The sequence below is a fragment of the Capra hircus genome, chromosome 1 (genome assembly GCF_001704415.2).
Source record: "Capra hircus breed San Clemente chromosome 1, ASM170441v1, whole genome shotgun sequence".
Lineage (NCBI taxonomy): Eukaryota > Metazoa > Chordata > Mammalia > Artiodactyla > Bovidae > Capra > Capra hircus.
In genome coordinates this window covers 76,483,236-76,503,557 of record NC_030808.1, presented here as the reverse complement: position 1 = coordinate 76,503,557, position 20,322 = coordinate 76,483,236, and the positions used below count along the sequence as shown (strand labels likewise).

The 20,322-nt window shown below is 42.2% G+C and overlaps 1 protein-coding gene across 2 annotated transcripts in view; it reads left to right on the top strand.

Annotated features, from left to right (window-relative positions):
• Nucleotides 1,127-20,322, top strand: part of IL1RAP (interleukin 1 receptor accessory protein) — a 154,007-nt gene continuing 134,811 nt past the window's right edge. Inside the window, exon 1 of one of the 2 annotated variants that reach the window (XM_005675119.3) lies at nt 1,127-1,335. The gene's annotated coding sequence lies outside the window, so the exon portion shown is untranslated. The remainder of the gene's footprint in view (nt 1,336-20,322) is intronic. The other variant, XM_005675120.3, reaches the window with a different exon arrangement.

Here is a 20,322-nt window from a genome sequence, read left to right as displayed (position 1 = left end):
CTGCGACCCCATGGACTATAGCCTACCAGGCTCCTCCATCCATGGGATTTTCCAGGTGAGAATACTGGAGTGGGTTGCCATTTCCTTCTCCAGAAGATCTTCCTGACCCAGGGACTGAACCTGGGTCTCCCGGATTGTAGGCAGATGCTTTACCGTCTGAGCCTCCAGGGAAGTCCTAAGAACAGAAGGTAAGTCATAAATGTGGTACAGTAAAGCATGTGTGAAGAGACAGGTCAACTTGGCTTTTGTTGGGAGTCTCAGATATTAGGAAAGGTGTTGAAGGGCCTTGCCAGCCAGGAAGGAATGGTGATGGACTAGCAATAGGGAACAACAGAAGGTTCTTGAACAAAGAAGTCGACAGTCATTGTAAAGCTCCGGATGACTACATAGACTACCACTAGAGTGGGAGAGGTTGGCTGAGGGCTCTTTCAGAAATCTGGAGAAAAGGGAGTGAATGAAAACGAGTGATTCTTTTGAGATCACTTGGTTCTATATCGATTAATTCATTCACTAATTCACTATGCATGTACTGAGTGCCAACTTTGCGCCAGGCAACTTGCTAGGCACACCAGTACACGCCAGTGGAAAATACAGATTACATTTTGCTGTCATGAGCAATAGTTTGTTCCCAGGACTGTTACTTGCAGCGGAGCTGGGGCTCCGGACCACCAAGGTCGAGTATGTTTTTTCCTGTAGCGCTCTGGGTTTGGCACACGATGGGGGCGCAAATTCTGCACAGATTCATGGCTTTGGTGCAGCAGAGAGTTAAATACACAGAGCCGGGGAGAGGCAGTGTGACAGCGTTCTCGACCATGAGACCAGAACCTTGCAATGAGCCCAAGTGTACGTCTCTGTGTGGAGCAGAAACACATCTACCCGAAGCGCCTGGCGTCGTGCCAAGCTGCGGGACCCACGCTCTCCTCTGCGCGCTCCAGTCTGCCCAAGGAGGTGGCGGGGCGCCGAAGGGCCTAGCGCAGCCTCGGGTTGGCGGGCCGCGGGCCCGGCGCCGCTCCTCCTCGCCGCGGGCGGGGCTGCCCTCGGTGCCGCCCCGCGGCCTCAGCTCTTGGAAGCCCAGAGCGCGGGTGGCTCGCGAGCCGAGGCGGCGGGTGGAGCCGGAGCCGCGCGGCGGCGGCCAATCGCGCAGCGGCAGGGGAGGAGCCCCAAAGGGGGAAAAAAGAAAGTGCGGCGGAAAGTAAGAGGCTCATTGCGGGAAGACTGGCCGGATCGGGGTCCCCGGGGCTGGGCTTTGGCCAAGCGCATCGAAAGATTCGGTGCTGGGCGATCCTGCACTCATTCCCGCCGCCTTCACCACGTCCGCTCTTCCTCCCAAGAAAGGTGAGTCTGGTGCGGTGAGGAGGGCTTGTGGGATCACCGACCTACCGAATCTCAGGGTAGACGGATTCTGACAGATCTTCTCCTTCAATCCTGTTTTCCAAAAGGGCAAACTGAGGCATAGAGCGCGGCAGCGGCTGGGAGAGGTCGCACAGCTAGTTAGTGCTGTGGTCAGGACTCGAACCTACTGTCCCGAGTCCCATCCTTGCTTTGTAAACATTTAAGTAACGCAGTTACGGGAGAGCTGCGCGTCGCTGCACCCTTCTCCCAGCTCTGAGGGATCTACCCTGGTATACCCCCGCCTTGATTTCTCCGGAGTGCTGCTGTGAACCATGAGGATAGATGGGGGCAGTGTATCCCAGCGTTGCCACTGGGTATCACGTCTCTTCCAGCTTGGACGTGTGACAGCCTGGGTAAAGGCTGCTTGCAGCTTCTCTCCCTCTTTCCCGACCTGTTTTCTCAGAAACATGCCCCGCCGAGGGGGGGTCTGTCAGACTCCTGGTGGGGTCAGTGGAGAGGTGAGGGACATCCCAGCACCAGTCACCCCGTTTGGTACCCTGCTCTCTTCAGCCACAGGGGAAGCGGGGCCAGTGGTACTGTGGGAAATACGATGCTTCTCATATAGGATTAGCTGACCGCACAGAACCATAGCCACTCTCACTGCTAAGTCCTGGGCAGGAGGGAGGCAGCTGAGTTGCACAGAAAAATCACAAACATAAAAGCAAACTTCTGCGTTTCCTTTAAGAGTCAGTCCCCAGCCTGTCTTGCCTCCACCCCCTCGTTGTGAAATCCTGAAACACTGCTCTGCTCCAGGGATCTCAGGTTAGCTACCAGCTGAGAAGGAGTATTTACCTGGCTTTATCTCCAGCTCTGCCACGTTTTAACTGTGTGAACTTGGGCAAGTTATCCAGTCTTTCTGATACTCAGTTTTGTTTTTGTTTTGTGTGTGCCTGTGTTTTTGGTCCAGCCATAAAATGGAGATTTTAGTGGTCACAAAGAGTCCTTAGGTCACTTGGGAGGATGAAACGGGGTAATTCAGACAGCATGGTTATCACAGTGCCTGACTTGGCACCCGGTCAATTTGACATTGATGGCAGCGATTGTAAATATTGTTACATGTTAACCTTGGAGACAGTGGGTTTTTTAGAGCTGATTTTTCAGACAGAGTGACTTTTTTTTTTTTTTTTTTTTAATCTGGATGTTGTGGTGTTTCCTTCCTTGGAGTTTGAACAGCTCTTTTATAGTGTTTTCTGAATGCCCTCTACATGTGACTTTGATCGTAGATGCTTGACTTGGAATAGAAAATGTTTCTCAGTGATGCTGATTCCCTGCTAGTTTTTAGGTCAAACCTCAGTTCTGTGAAACTTTGATCTGAGGCTGCCTTTATTGGCAAAGAGGGTCTTGAATTTGATGAGAGGTAGAAAGACAAGAGGAGAAGTTACAAGTTTCATCTATGTTGCAGACTATTCTAAGCCTTTTATTCCTGCGGTCTCAGGTCAGACTATACTTTTCAGCTAGTATAGGAAAACAAGAAGATTTACATGCATTTCTTTTGGATTATACAGTGGTGCTCCTAAATTCAGTTCCTCTGGACACAAACATCTAATGTAAACACAAACATCCACATATGCCCACCCTCTCTAGTTATCCTTTATTATTGGCATTATTGGTGTTTTAAAATGAAGTAGTGTCCCTTATATACCCCCTTCTGGAATGGTTGATTTTATTCTGATTGACTTCATACAGTTATATACTATTATCTCCTGGCTGTGCTATAAGTCCCTGAACTGAGCATCCAGTATTTAGTTGGCTGCCTGCTTCACGGTCCATTGCATATGGCTGTAGTACTAAAGTATGCAGGTTGGGGGTGTGATACACCTGGAGGAAAGGACAGAGTTTGGTGGTACCCCTTAGGTAGCTCCCACACCAGGAATTTGCAGAGGATGGGAATGCTTGCTTCTGTCAGCCTGTTCCGTGTGTATGCATTGTGATGAGCTGGCCAGGATACATCTGAACGCGTGCCTGAGAGACCGGGGACTTGTAGGGAAAAGGAAAATGTTCAAAATAAGGTCAGAACAAGGGGATGGGAGATTGAAAGCTGACTCCTTTTAGTTCTGGTATTTCAAAGAAAGGTTATTCAGTAATACCTTTTCTCCTTATCTAGACTGTGTGTTTCATATCTATATATGCCTTTACAATTTCTAGTGCATTCCATATGTATTATCTTCATTGCTACTTACAATAGCCTTGAGAGAAGGACATAATGGGTGTAGTAATAGTGGAAGGATAATATGATGATATGATAAAGTATGAAAAAGGCCGGTTTTCCAATCAAATTCAAATTCGGTCTCTAATTCATATGTAGCTGGGTAATACTAAGCAATTCATCTCACTGTTTCAAGTGGAAAAAATGCTTACCCCAAGGATTCATATAAAGAGTAAATTAAGTCAAATAATGTAAAATGAGTGTAGAGAGTAGGTGCTCATTAAATGATATCTCTTCTTAGCTGATCTCAGTTTATTGAGAAGAAAATTGAATGAGAGTCAGAGAAAGGAGAAGTTGTCAAGGGTCAGGTGGTTAGTAAATTTCAGCCTTAGAAATACAGTTCACATCTTTTGACTTCTAGTGGAAGGCCTTTCCCGTCACTTCCTGTCATCTCTCCAATGACATCATTAGCCATTTACTTCAGTTGTTAGGGTGACCTTACTTATTTGGTGATTTCAGGGTATCCATTTTGTCCTGCAGAGGACAGTTCTTTTCTGAGAGAACTATGCTCTGTAGAGGTTGGTGGGGCAGCTGTCAGGAGAAGAAGTTTCAGAGTGATGAATCTCTAGGGCAGCCTGTCTGTTCACATGTGTTTGATGTAGTACACCTTCAGTTCCTAGGCAGAAGAGTACCATGAAGATATAAAGCGCAGAGTTATGTCACGGCTTTCTTCCTGTTCTGGGTGGTTTCTTCTTTCTGCCATCCTCGTGCTAACACTCAGGGTCTTAAGAAGATTGAGGAACAAATGCCATGAGTGACCACTGCCTTTTTCTCTTCTTTTGTCCAATTCCAAGGATGGAAAGGGTGGGATATAGTGAACAGTGTGCAGAGGCAGCATTTATAGGAAAGACCACTGCCGGCCGGTGATGCTGATAACTGGTCTGGGGTTTCAGTCTTCCTGGTGGAAACTGATGGCTGCAGGCTTATGTAGGAAAATGAACAGATCTGTTTCTGGCCCAGACAGTGGGGCCATTTATCTGTTGAGACCCCCACAGGCCTTCAGGTTTCTTTGCTTTACAGCAAGCGGACCGGCTGGCAAATACATTTACGGGAGAAACACTGTGCTTCTTGCTTTTGGCATCTGGAGGCATATGTTTGCTTTTGCCAAAAGGTAGGCGGTCAGCGTCATCTTACCTGGCATGGTTAGAAAAGCAGAAAGGAGCTGGAGAAAATCAGAGGAAGAAGCAGAAGAAAAAGCTAAAGGTTATCTCTGACATACACACAGTTTCATTTGTTGCTCAACTTTGTCAGGCTTTTGCTGGTGACACAGATGTAGGATCTGGTGAGTCACTATTGCCTTGCCTGTGAAATATTAAAGAGAGCCACCTACTGTGCTCTCTACCCATTTTGGAAATTGTTCTGTGGGAGAAATAGAAACCCCAAAGAACAGGAAGGTTACAGAACATTTAGTATCTGGTATTTGGGGGGATTAAATCAGGTTAGCTACTCATTTCCTCTGTTTCTATTGAAAGTGAGCATTCATGGCTTACATTGGCAAGGTTGTTAGGGGACCTCCTTCTGGTCTGACCATGTTCTGACTAGCTCTAGCAGCTGTGGCAGTGTGGAGTCTTAGCGTCTGGAAGGTTCCTGAGGTGAGATATTATGCTCAGCACCTCATTCATGAGAGGTATTTACTATACATTAATTCTTTCTTCTGCCATAAGTTCTTTTAATTTATTAATTTGTTCAGTTGTGAAAATCAAAATTTACTGATTTTTGATTAAATCATTCAGTGATCTGTTTTTAGTGATCCCCATGAGGGTCGGATACGACTGAGCGACTTCACTTTCTCTTTTCACTTTCATGCATTGGAGAAGGAAGTGGCAACCCACTCCAGTGTTCTTGCCTGGAGAATCCCAGGGACAGGGTAGCCTGGTGGGCTGCCATCTATGGGGTCGCACAGAGTAGGAGACGACTGAAATGACTTAGCAGCAGCAGCATATGGCTTGTACTAAGTGGTTTAGCAGCATCATATCATTCAATCCTTATAGTCATCCTGTGTACTTTTGAGGCAACTGAGACTCAGAGAGGTTACATAGCTTTGTGTCATGTAGCACAAAGCAGGCACCACTGCTGAGATGCATCTTTGCCTTTCACTTTAGAGCTAGGAAAGACCTGAAATTCTGCAGCCTCTGAACTAGAACTGAGGACCTGAATTGAGACCCATGACCCACCCCTCCCCATTCCATCTTCTGATCCTGGTATTATCTTGCCTGTGCTGGGGGAAGCTGCATTACCTTAGGGCCTAAAGTGTGAAAGAGCTGGTCTAGTGAATCTTTAAGGCTCTTCTGCTGCAATGCATTGTTATTTTTCTCTAAGATTCCTTTCAACTCTGAAATTCTATCACCACATCTCTTTGTAAAATTCAAGGCTAAAGATTGAAAGGGAAATGAAGAGAAAATGCCCTGATTGTTTTATGCCCAGAAACCTATTTTCTGGTTAAACAGAGGAGGGCAGAGGAAATCAGCATTCATCAGTGCATGTACTTCTGTCATTTCATTTAAGCATAAAATAACTCTCAGGTCTATATTATTGTCTGGCTTTTACAGATGGAAGAACTGAGGCTCTGAGAAACTTAGAGAATTGCCCACAGTTATCCAGTTAGTGAGGATTAGAACCTGTGTGCCTGAGCACACAGCTCTTCGGTCAACTCTCCAGTGTTTATTAGACATTATACCATAAGACCTGAGGACTCACATAGCTAGATTTATCAGTGTCTCCTCCTGTATGCTCACACCACACCACCTTAAACTACTATCTCCTTTCCCCTACTTTTCTTTCCAAACCTGCTACTCAAATTTTTCTTGATTTTTCCAAGTTTTGGAGATCCTTTAAAATGCTTGTAACATTCTTTCTGTCTCTATGATAATTATGTTTTTTTAAAAATTTCTTTTTGTTACTGTTGGCCAGTAATTTGTCCCTTAGTATTCTTGTACAAGTCCCTGATGACTACCTAAACAACTGAGGGCATGTTACCCTGCCCGTTCCTAGTGCGGGGTCCTGTACTCAAAATGTGCAGAGTTTAAGGAATGATGGGTCCATGCTATGCCACATACTGTAGCATGGGCTCTCTAGTTTTCTCATACTTTATCACATGTGTTCAGTCACTCAGTCATGTCTGACTCTTTGAGATCCCATGGACTGTAGCCTGCCAGGGTCCTCTGTCCATGGCATTTCCCAGGCAAGAAAACTGGAGTGGGTTGCCATTTCCTCCTCCAGGGGTTCTGCCCAACCCAGGGATTGAACCTGCGTCTCCCCCGTCTCCTGCATTGCAGGCAGATTCTTTACTGCTGAGCCACACCAGGGAAGCCCATACTTTATCATATCATTCATTATTGCAAAGCCTGTCTCTACAAACTAATAAAGTAACTTTATTATTATTATTTTTAAATTTTGTAGTCACAAAATCACACAAAGGATGAGGAGTCACAAATTTTAATAAGGTTGAATATCACTGGCTAAATCATGGAGAAAGACATTTTTATCCCAATAATACAGGGCATTTTGCTGCAAACACAGTGAACGATGACACTGAAGTTCATGCTTACATATATTGACAGCAAGGCCAGTGTCAGGTGACATAAATGAATTACCTGCGAGAAAGTAGGAAGTTTCCAGGGAAGTGGGCAGCTGCAGTGAACTTTGATCTTGATTTCCAAAAGCAGTGAAAAAGTCCAGCTCTTACTTGATATAATTGGATGACCTTTTTTGACTAGTTTATATGTAGGAGATGCCTGCGGTTTTTTCCTGTCCAGCATATAAGCCCTTATGATTGCACAGGCTTCTTCTTTTCCCAATCAATGCTAAAAGCAACAGAAAAGAGAACCAGTCATTTTATAAACTCTGATAGCTGAAAATGTTCTTTTCATAGATAACACAGTCCCTTCTTTAAGCCAGTTATAGTCAGATGCTATGGTGACCTAAAATTATGGTTGTGTAAGATTGTGGGCTTTACCATCAGACCATCTTCCCTGGGTTTGACCTTGAACAACTTATGTGGTCTGTCTCTACTTTATTCTTATTATCTGTGAAAGGGATAATAAACACATTTCATCTAGCTTTTGATTGCTGTTAGTCAGATGCCAAAACATTTGTTAAGATCATGGTATGTAGGAATTTTAACCTTTATTAGAATTAACAACTGAAATGATATTCACATGCATGCCCAAATTTATACTGTATTAGAAACTAGAAGGCCTAGGTTGAAATTAACAGTTTTTGGCCCTCAAAATGCTTGTTATTATATACAATGCAGACAAATTTTTTTTTTTCTTTCTTACAATAATCTGATGGAACCAAAGTAAATGTTTTCAGCATTATTTAACATCCTGAGTTTGAGAGGCTGAATATTTGTGGAGGTCACACAGCCAGTGAATAGTGGAGCTGGGACTTGGACTCTAGCTTTCTAACTCCAAGGTTGTGTTTTTTCCCCCTTGATCATTCAGTCCACCAACCCTGGTACTGGTCAGTGGCTTTTCCTTCTCTGAGAGTCCTTTTTCTCACCTCTAGAATGAGGAAGTTGGATGAGGTGCTCTCCAAGGCATGGTGTGCTATGAGTCTGTGCCTGTAGAGTGTTGACTTAGAGGCACCATGGGAAGCTAAGAGTAGAACCGTACTCTTAGTTCCATGGAGGCATCCACACATATGTCATGGCACGAGGAATGTCATAAAATCCAGATACCTGGCAGCCTTCTTGACCTCAGTGAGAATCACAAGTGAGCACAGGACTAGGAGGCAGATCCTAAAGACGCCTTCTGTGTCCTTGCGGATGCGGCTTTGCCACATTCTCACAACCTGCAACTGTTTTCCCCTCTGGATCCAGGTTTTGGGGTGGGAGGAGTAAACAGACACTTGGATTAGGCATATTGACATTTATTGTTTGGTAAATGAAAAGAGATTATATATATATATATATATATATATATATATAATATACATAAAGGAAGGAAGCCCTTCCTAAAGGAAGCTCGGTAGCACCGTTAGTCACCATAGCAGTATGTGTTAGTTGCTCAATTGTGTCTGACTCTTGGTGACCCCATGAACTAGCCTGCCAGAGTCCTCTGTCCATGGGATTTTCCAGACAAAAATACTGGAGTGGGTAGCCATTCCCTTCTACAGAGGATCTTCCCGACCTAGGGATCAAACCCTGGTCTCCTGCATTGCAGGCAGATTCTTTACCATCTGAACCACAGGGAAGTCCCTATTAACCACCATAATCTTCTACGAAGAAATAAAGGAATAAAATATGTAGCTTGAATTTGGATTGTTGTATTATGAGTGCATATTTTCTGCTTTCTTCTTTTGAGCTAACTTAGTGCCCATTGAAGAACCTTGGCTGTCACTGAAATAGATATAGGATTTCATTCAGCTTATAGAAATGATGGACACTTGTGAGTGTAATACATACTAAAGAGCACTTTTCTGGAAGATTATACTTCCATTTTCCAATTTCAGTGTAAGACAATGATAGGATTGGGCTCTGAATGGATAAAGTGAGTAATGAAAAGCTGGCTGGCTTTGAAGTCAGAGTTGGATTTGAATCCTAAATACTGATTGTTTAGCCTGCCCAGACTTAGTTTTGTCATCTGTGAAGTGGTAAAAAAGTCCGTTCTAGCCATCTCCTGGTTAGACAGACGTCTATATTTATATCTACACTTATATATATATATTTACTTATAGAGGTTAAAGTAAGATTAAATATATTAAGTCCATGGCTCTTAATATCTGGCTCCTAAAAGGCCTTCTTTATCTACTCCTCCCTCTTAACTCAGCACTACTGTTACTCCAAAACCTTTCCCCCATCTTTTTTAAAAGTCTGTATTGAATTTGCTGCAATATTGTTTCTGTTTCGTGTTTTGATTTTTTGGCCGGGAGACATGTGAGATTTTTAGCTCCCATACCAGGGATCAAAGCTGCACACCCTGGGTTGGAAAGTGAAGTCTTAATCAATGGATCACAAGGGAAGTCCCAGCCTCTCCCCTTTGATGAAACTCAGATAAAACCATGCTGAAGCTGAAGCTCCAATACTTTGGCCACGTGATGCGAAGAGCTCACTTATTGGAAAAGACCCTGATGTTGGGGAAGATTGAAGGTAGGAGGAGAAGGGGACAACAGAGGACGAGATGGTTGGATGGCATTACTGACTCAACGGACATGAGTTTGAGCAAACTCCGGGAGACAGCGAAGGACAGGAAAGCCTGGCGTGCTGCAATCCATGGTGTCACAAAGAGTTGGACACAACTGAGCAACTGAACAACAAAAACAACAACAACGGATAAATAAAACCAGATAAAAAGTGGGAATATACCAAGTAGGCATTTCAGCCGGTCTGAGAAAATCTTTCCCAGTTTGGCCATCACTGGAGATAAATGCCTGGTAAACGCCAGGAAATAAATATGATAATTTACTTTAAAACATTTAGAAAGTTTTCAGATAGTTGAGGAATTAACCCAGTGATAAATTGTGGAGCGTGGACCATCTACATCGGAATCATCTGGATAGTTTGTTAAAGTAGCAGGTACCTAGGGCCTCTGTACTGAAGTCTGGGGATTGCTAGATTAAAATTTTCTATACTGAGAAGCAGTGTATTCTAAGAGTCCATGGTCATTTTACATAGGTTCAAATTCTGGCTCCATCTGTGTAATACAGGACAAGTTATATAACTTCTCCATGTAAAATGAGATAAACAAAGTAGATTACTCATTGGGTTGTTATGAAAACTAAATAAGTTGATATCTAAAAAGTACCCATAAGACAGACCAGCATAAGTAACCACCCTTTATTTTCCTCAGTGTATAAGCCAGTCTTTAAGATACCTTGCAAGGCCTCCTATGATTTCCATTCTGTTTCCTCTCTGACTCAGGGTCCCAGATAACTACATGGCTAGCTCCTTTATCTCCTTGAAGCCTTTGCTCAGTATCTGGTCAGTGAAGGAAATTTTGACTGTTTTATTTTTTATTTTTTAAATATTTGTCTTATTTATTTATTTGGCTGCTCTGGGCCTTAGTTGCAGCACTCGAACTCATAGTTTTGTTGTGTGGGATCTAGTTCCCTGATCAGGGATTGAACCCAGGCCCCGTGTATTGGGAGTCCTAGCCACTAGACCATTAGGGAAGTTCATTGACTGCTTTTATATCATTATAAAATTGCCCTTCATCCTGCTTCCTGTCCACACTCCTGGCATTTCTTACTTACCTTGCTCAACTTTTTCTTTAGTCCATAATAGTTATCACCTTGTTGGCTTCCACATGCCATTTAATATATTGTCTATTGTTTAGTGATTAGTTTACTTCCACTGGAGTAAAATCCACAAGGGCAGGGACCTTTATTTTTCTCACTGCTGTATCCTGGGTATCTAGCAAATAGCATCTGCCTAAATGAGGCAAATAGCATCATGAATAAATGATGAGTAAAGATGTTAGTATCATTTATCCACATAGAGTAAAAAGAAATAGATGGAAATGGAGAAGTAAATGAATTACAAACTCAGGTTCAGTCTCCAAGGACACTTGGAGAAGGAAATGGCAACCCACTCCAGTATTCTTGCCTGAAAAGCCCCTTGGACAGAGAAGTCTAGCAGATAACAGTCCATGCGGTCGTAAAGAGTTGGCTATGACTGAGTGACTGAACAACAACAAAACGAATATAAAATAATGAAATAACCAGTTCATTATATATACATACACTTATACACATACATACATGCCTATGTATGTGTACATGTATGTTAGGATATTGACTATATATTTAGAATATTGAAATTAAATTTATATGTGTGCAAAATATGTGCATATATATAAGTGTGTATATGCATACATTTATAAATTATCCAAAATTGCCTTGGAAAGCAGATGTGGTTGAGGTGATTCCTTGGTGTTAGCATTACTATGAATAGTTTGAGAAAGATACCAAAGGAAATATATATATATGTATATGTATATATGTGTGTATATATATGTATACACATAAGCAGATGACACATAAGTAAACAGAAAAAATACTAATAATTTCAGGATAAGAAATAAGGGGGAAGAGGGACTGAAATGAAAATAATGACAACAACAACAATGTTGGAGGCTTTTGGGGAGGGGCAGTTTTAAGTAGAATAGTCAGGGGTAACATCTCTGAGAAAGTGATGTTTGAGCTAGAAAAAAGACTGAGAAGGAGCCAGGATCATTCTGGTCATGGTTGAAGTGGCAGGGGTCTGGTGAGAGGTAAAGAAGGCCTGGGGAATGAGGTCCTAAGATAAGCAGGGACTAGATCAGAGTGGCCGTCGAAGCTGAGGTAAGGGGTTTGGATTGTATGCCAAGTGCAGCAGGAAGTTACTGAAAGGGCTAAGGTAGAATGATGACCAGGTTTGACATATTTAAAACCTCAAACAGAGAGTGAAGGAAAATGGAAGAATTTATTTCTAAGGTGAAGAAACAAATTGTTCTGATCTCATGTAGGTTCCTAGAACAAATGAGGATACAATTTAGTTTCATTGATGAGTCATTCATAGCCTTTCTTTCCCATTGTAATGTCCAGCAAAACAACAAAAGAAGCAGGTTAAATAGGCAATACCAGTTTCCTTTTCTTTTTCTCAAACGGTATCATTATTTTTTCCAAATACACTAAGTAATCAATGGATATGTATGCACTGTTGCTCAATTCAATTCAGCTGGAAATTTTACAGTTCTTGTGTAGGTGTTTTATGTAATCAATGCCCCAAGACATTGGACCTAGAGCTCTTTCTTTATGAGATTTCAGGTACCATTTTCTGAAATCTGCTCTCCTAAAGGGTGAGCATGTAAAAGGCAAATTTAATTCTACCTGAGCTCAATTTCTTCTTGCTGGTCTAAAAGTCTAAATGGCACCTAACTCTTCTCTCAAAAAGTAGAACTTCTCCATGAAGTCTTTACTGCCGTGCATAGGTAGGCTCATACATGCCTCCTGATAATGTAAACTTTACAAGTATTAACTTATCAAAGCCTCAGAATAAGTTAAAGAGGTAGGTGCTGTTATAATCACCATTTTACAGAAGAGAGAACTGAGGCCAAGGTCACAGAGTTAGTCAACTGTAGAGTCAAGTTTGAGCTTGGGCAAGCTTAACCATTGTTCCATATTGCTTGCCCTTGATTGTAAGAAGTGACCCGCAATAGTTTATTTATCTCTGTGTGTTCCATTTCACGGTGCTTCCTATGGAGGAATAGTTCAATAAATGTATTGAATCAGTGAACAAATGTGTGACCTTTTAAATTGTATTATTTTATTAGCATAGAGTAATAAACATGTGGGTTTTAGACTGCAACAACTGGGCAGGGTAATGTACTTAGTCTCTCTGAGATATGGTAAAATTACTTCACATCTCTAACCCTGTTTCCGTGCTATTGGCATAAGGATGTAGAACTTTTTTAGAATTAAATACTTTTATAAAGTGCTTAGCAGAGTACCTGCAACATAATTAGTACTTAGTTCACTTAAGCTTCTTTTATTATTTTTTGAACTAAAACAACCTCTCCAAACATGCTTACACATACCATTTAGTTTTTCAGTTACACTAGTTTTATTAATGTCCTTTAAAAATCAAAGCCCCAAATCCAGTCATATAATCAGTGTATAATTTTCTTCCAGGACCCATTCTGGTACCTTGCCCTCAGCAGGACACGTCAGTAGGTAGAAGGGCCAGTCATGGGGAACAAGATGAAGTAAAGGTTCTGTAGATCTCCCTTGATTCTATCCTCCAAACATCCCCTCAGGCAGCATTTCTAATCCTGCCCATCTCCAGCCAAACCTGGCTTGATGTAAAATTATTTTATCTTCCAGTGATGGCCCCAGAGCATTCTGGGTGACTAAGGAAAAACAGCCAAAGACTCAAATTTTTGCCCCAGATAACACTTAATGAGGCTAATTTATACAACTTGCCAGGCTGTTAGGACCTCTTGCTAATCATTATCACTAATATTGATCCAATGCTTCTTGTGTGCCAGGAGCTGTGCTGAGTGCTTTATTTCTATGATCTCATTTAATCCTTTCTCAAACACATGTGAGTTTTAAATTTTAATTGTGAACTACCGGAAAAAATTTTAAAGTGCCACAGTTGCCTCCTTGTGTGTATTGGGAGCTGTGATGATAAAAAACAAATATTTCTTACTAATGTTTTTTTGCCATATTTTTCTTCCAAGGCTAACTGAGCAGGGTTGTAACACCTTTAGAGTCTCCTGGGACCTTCCCTGCAGTGAAGAGGTGTTTGGCAGAGAAATGAGGCAACGGTTGTGAGGGAAGGCAGGAAGCTTCATTCTAGTTGACAGTTTATTTCTCCCTGGAAGAAGCTGGCAACAATGAACTCCGTCCTATTTTGTTGGCTGCCTTTACTTGCTTCTTGGTAGGAAACCAATGTGGTGCTGATTTATAATGACTTCCTTTTCTGCTTTCTTTATGAGCTATTTTAAAGGGTGTGATTTTTTTATGGTCCCACTTCTCCCAAATCTGATGATTTCCTTGGAGCAAAGGTACACAAACACTAGAGAAGAGTACCTGAATCATGGTTGACACTCATTACACGTTTGTTGAATAAATGCATGGCAAAATCAAAACAAAAAGTCCTTTTTTCTCTGAGAATGGGTGCCACTATGGGATTTTTAAATGATGAAATCTCAATAGCTTTTACATTTTTGGTTTTTGCTTTAAAAGTAATTTCAAAAGATTATTCTAAAATATGTAACACTTAATATTGGTGATTCAGGACAGTTTATTGGATGGACTGTAATTCCTTTAGAATTTATTGAGGTGAGATCATTTACTTGTATACTAAATGGCCTCAAACTGGTATCCTTTAAATTTCTGTAATCTGATTTTCATACATTTTCTCTTCCATTGTCTGCTATTATTTCTTGCTTTTAACATGTTTTACTCTACCAGTTTTCTCGCTATGCTCTGTACAGTTAGCTCTTCCTGTTTTTCTATAGGTTAAGGAGCCAACTAATGAGTTTTACTAGAACCATGTATAAGATGAGAATAAATAGTGTTGGATTCAGACTGGAGAGGCTCTTCTTTAAGGGAAAAGAATGGAAAGGTAAGGTAGCTTAGAAATAATCTCCATATAAGTGAGAGAATGCCATACACGGTAGCATTAATTCTTCTTGCCCATGTTATTAAAAAGGGATTGGTGGTATGGAGAATTCATTTACTCCTTTGAATACCAAGCAGTTTTTGAGATCCTTCTGTAGTTAAAACCCTGATGAAATTTGGAGATTCAATTGCAACTACATAAGCACAACTCCAGAAGAAGAAGAATTTATAGGTCATTATGAAAGAAAGATGCACCAGAGGTTGTATTGATAATATAACTTGTATAATAGGTTAGCCTAAGAGTCTATAATGTAACTTTTAAAATATATGTGGCAAAATATTTTGATGTTTTGAAGGAAGAAGCAGCTGTGTCACTCAGGAAGGGGTTTATGAGAAGTGGTGTTTGAAGTGAATCTTGAAGTGATGGACAGGCAGGTTTTGGACACAGAGAGATTGGTGAGGAGGAATGATGAATGACGTATGCATTAGGGACTGACCAGGGAAGCAGAAGTGATATGGATGAATGGTATGGACTGTGGATTTGTCATAAGGATTAGCCTCACAATGGTGGGAGAAGCAGGGCAAAGAAAGGCCCCAAAGAAGATGGTTGGGGGGGTCACTAGGAATGCTGAGAAGGAACCAGTAAAGAAATCCGTTGCCTCTGCCTGTGATAGGCAGGCAGTCAGGAAGAAATGCTGTGAAATGGAAAAAAGCCACCTGGAGTCCGCGGGAAAAACTGCACCTCACCCCTTAACTATCTTGCTGCGTATCTAACTATATCCTGTGAGTGTCCTGCAAACGGACCTGATACTCTTCTCCACGGAGCTTCATAAATACCTGGCCTTGGGCGGAAGAAATTGAAGGAGGGATCTGGCAGGAGCTGAGGGAGCAGTGGACCTATCTGCAGCGCCCACCTAGGAGGTGAGCCACCAGATCAGCAGTAACGTGCGTTGGACGCAGTAGTACCTAGACAGATCCTCCCAAAGCAACTTCTGCTGCTTTATTTCTCTCCTGCAAATCCCAAGCACATTTCCTTTTGGCTGCAAAGAGTTGGACATGACTGAGCAACTGAACTGAACTGAACTGAACTCACAACCATACAGAGAGGATGATTTTGGAAAACTTAATTCCAGTTGAACTAATCTTATGAAATTAAAAACCACAAATGATACTACAGATAAAGGAAACATGATGAAAACATAAAGCAGAGAAGGGAATTGGGTGCCTTACTGGTCGGAGCCCAGTTTGACCAGGAGGTGGGTATATGCCCATTGGGGTCACTGGAGATTGGACTTAAAAAAGGTGAGTAGAGGCTATGTTTTGAGGACTTTACATACTCAGTTGAGGAATTTGTGTTTAATCCTATGAGGCAGGGAGAAGCACTGAATATTCTTGAGTAAGAGAGGGAAATAATCAGACCTGTGTTTTAGATTGGTCTGGCAATTAGTGTCAAAGCATTGGACCTTAGAAAGGGAATAGGTGGGGCAATGAGTGATCATTCTATTATAATAATCCAAGCAAGAAAATTTACATTTCCAGAGCTCTCTTCTGTTCTCACCGAAGGAGGTGACTCAGAGTCATCATAAGAGGTTGCTCAGGACCATCCTGAGAATAAAAAGTCTTTGTGTACATTGCAAGCCAAGCCGGTTTGATCTATGGCTAATATTGTCAACTATAATGTCCTTGTGGCATACAAGATAACTGTCCTTTAAAACTCCCTAATGCTTCTGCTGTGGTGTGTGAAGAACAAGAGAACGTGTGTATGTAGTTGGAAATGAAATGAGCTTATGCAACCGCATCAGTATCATTTTGAGAGGAAGATGCTATGATTTATTTATTTTCACTTAGTAAAATAATGCTTTTCGGTTTTACTGAGTGGTGATAGGAGTGTTCCCATATGTTGGTCCAGTGCCTAACAATTTGCAAACCACTTACATGTCCATTATCTCATTTGATTTGACAACAACTCTGCAAGGTCAATTTGGTCTGAATTAGTATAAGTGAGAAAACCAAAGCTCAGAGGTGACGATGACCATCAAGTGACCTCTTAGCCCTTGATGATTCAAGAACACTCACTGCAGTTCCATAGATTCAATGGACACCTTTCTGTCGCTCATCCTTTCATTTCACTCTGTGCACCACTGCCTGCTAATCTTCTTGGGACACATCTCTGGTTTGACTCCGTTTCTGTTCTAAATCTGTCCATAGGTTTTGCACTTCATTGCCTTCAAGGTCTGTCTCCATCTGGAAAGCAGGCTCCTTGTAACCCAGGTGTTACCGTTCCAGCTGTCTGACACCTCACCCTCCTGCAGGATTTTTACTGTCTTCCCCTCAAAGCACAGAACACCAAACATAGGGCAAAGAGGAAAGCCTCCTTTACAAAAATATATCAAAAATATATAAGCAGGTACCTTAGCATCCTGAGGAGATGCACACAATCTGCACTAGGCCATTCCATAAATCTTCCCTAACAGTGGTTCCAAGCACATATTCCTGCATGTTTAACAATCATATCTCCTGGCTTTTTACTTGTCAAAACACAGCAGAACTCAGTCACTTACCTTGACATTTAAAACACACACTTACACTCAGTACTGTATGACTGAGATTTCAACAGTGAACAGCAAGTGCATACAAAAGCTATAACCTCCATTCAGTGCACCTCTGCTGTGGTTTGTTCTCCTTGAGGGGTCCCTATGGCATAGCAAGTTAGGATGACAACTTCAGGTCCTATACCTCAGGTCATCTAGGGTTGTTGCTGTTATTAATGAATGGCACAAGGGAGCAGGAGGAGGTGTATAGAAATCAAGCTTAAAGGAATACTTGCAGGAGTTCTCTGAGAAAACTGAACTGTAGAGTCAGAAAGACTAAACCTCTGACTTTGCAAATAGGCTGGAAAAGGATATCCCTGGTTTAGAGTCGGTCAAACCTGTCTATACCTGGCCTTCCAAGTTCTAGTCCAGTGTACTTTCTGCTCTAATATACGGCTTCTCCTACTTTGGTTCTCCCACCTGAGCATTGCCCTCATTTCTTTCTACCCAACAGGTGGGTTTTCTGCTTCCTGAATTTGCTGCAGTATGTAGGGGAACATTTAGGAGAATTGAAAGCTAGACTCCTAGTAATGAGAAAAAATAATTATAGCTAAGGAATTGGAATGCTTACTATGTGTTGGGTGCCTTATAAAATTATCTCACGTGATCTTCATACCTCTAATGCCATGAGTTGTCTCACTCACCCCGCCCACAGATAAGGAGAGTCAGCCTGGCTAAGAATCTTATACAGCCATTGGGGATTGGAGGCCTAGTCTCTGGGATTCCAAAGCCCATGCTGAAGCCAGATGCTTTGTCCCACTGTGATGCAGTGTCCCCTCTATCCTGGGACCTCATCACATTGCTTACGCACACATGAGCATCTTGTAAATGATGTTTAATTGCAACACTGATCAGTCTGACAATTTCCTAGATATCAGGCTTGGGTGAGCTAGTTCACTGGTCATTTCTGGCCTCTTATTGCTTACCATTCTCCTTTTTCAATTTCTTTTCAAGTCCAGGTAGCATAGAAGGTGCCTTAATGAGTTGATGCCACTTCTTCCTGTTTTAATGGCATTTTCATTTCCTCAGTGTGCTTTTCTCACTTTGAGGGTTGGAGAGGCGAGTAGAGGAATAAGAACTTTCCAAAAGCCCTAGTCCCCCACCTTTGGGAGCTCTGTGGAGACTTGAAAATGATGCTTTCAGATACTGGAACTACTGGGTTAAATGTCCAAAGGTTTCTGTGGAAGAGAGAGTCATGTTCCTGACATGGCTCCAGAGACCTCAACCAGGACAGGTAGGCAGAAATTGCAGGGGATCAGAGTCTTGCTTGACGTAACGAGATGCGTGTACCATTCAGGTCACATGAAAAGTGAACTGGTAATGATTTCACCATCCCTAGAGATATTTAACCGTCACCCCCCACCCCCACATCCACTTGGCAAGGATATTACAGGGAGAATTGAATATCGGGAAAAGAAGTTTGAATTGAAATGACTTTTGAGGGCCTTTCCGGCTTTGAGATTCTGTCTTGAATTCACTTAGAAACTTTATCTTGGGAATAAAGGTTTGTCCTTGTTATAATGAACACCATCTAGTGATATCGCCCCCTCCCTCCCCACTGTGTTTCCCCCGTCTGAACAACTACTCGATTTAAGAAGGGGACTCAGGATGAGGAAGGATGTGGTTTCCTCCCGCTTGGCAGCACTTCGTGTCAGAATGGAAGCTTGTGTCTGTGCCTGGCACGGATCCGTGGGGCCCTCTTACCAGCCCGGTCGTGTCTGTGACCAGAACACGTGGGAGGTGCACTTCCGTGTAGAAAAATCTCCCCCTGGCAGCCAGCTCTGGATTTTTGCTTTTCAATTACTAATGAATGCAGTCTTGCCTAGGGCAGACCTCTTGGAAGAACTGAGACACACCTTGAAACAAGTCTGAATCAGATCAGACAAGCTTCCCCTGCAAAAGAATCCCTCTGCAGTTGGCAGCATGTGAGAAAGCGTCTTTGAGAGCCTTTTCTTCTTGCCATTTCAAAGGATAGCTGCTTGCAGCCCAGGATGACAGGAGTGCAAGGTTCCTGCACCCACCCCCATTTTCTTTTATTTTAATTTTTTAATTGGCTTACTACTAATCTGAAAGTTGTGCTGTTCAGAATTGATAATTGATTTAATATCAGAATTGAGATAGTATCTCTGTTCTTGAAAGAAGGAGTGTTAGAATGATAGAAAGTGTCCAGGAGTTGATTAACAGATTAAATTTGAAAGAATAGGAAGAGAGTTACCAAAACTGACAGTGGGTCATTCAGACGGGTACTGCGTGTAAAAATGGACAATGCTTTTCATTTAAATGAGATGATCTTTTCCCCTCAGGACTTAAAAAGAGTTTACCAATGTCCAACCCAGTTCAGCTTTTTTTTTTCCTCAAAGAAATGCTATGTAGCTAAGTATGCTTTGAGCTTCCCTGGTGGCTCAGATGGTAAAGAATACACCTGCAATGCAGGAAACCCAAGTTCAATTCCTAGGTCAGGAGGATCCCCTGGAGAAGGGCATGGCTACCCACTCCAGTATTCTTGCCTGGAGAATTCCATGGACAGAGGAGCCTGGCAAGCTACAGTCCATTGGGTCACAAAGAGTCGGACACAGCTTAGAGAATAACACTGTTTTCAAGTATGCTTTGCTGAAATCTATTCTAATTGGGTATCTCAAACTATGAAGTCATATCCCTTAAAAGGAGGCTTCAGGAACTCACAGCTGTCTGGTCAGGCCAACCCCACTGTTCTTAGGAAATAAACACGTTGAAAACATCATAGCTCCAAGAGTATCTTGGGATATGTTCCAACACTGCCTGAGGGTAGCTTGGCCAAGATTCATACATACACCATATATCTTTACAAAGTTGTGGGCCAAAAACACAACTTCAGCTCCCCTGGCAGCAGGCTCATGGCTCCTGGGCCCAAGTAGCTGGTGTCCTTTGACATAGGACAATTGCTTGACTAGAAATGACACTTTGCTGGGATATAAATGGGATATTATTTTATGGGATGGTTATGTTTCTTAGTAGTTTTTCAGAGTTGGAAGGCAGCATGGCTTCAACAGAGAAAAGCTTGAACTGTGAATCAAAAGCATTTTGATTTTTTTTCACATTTCACAA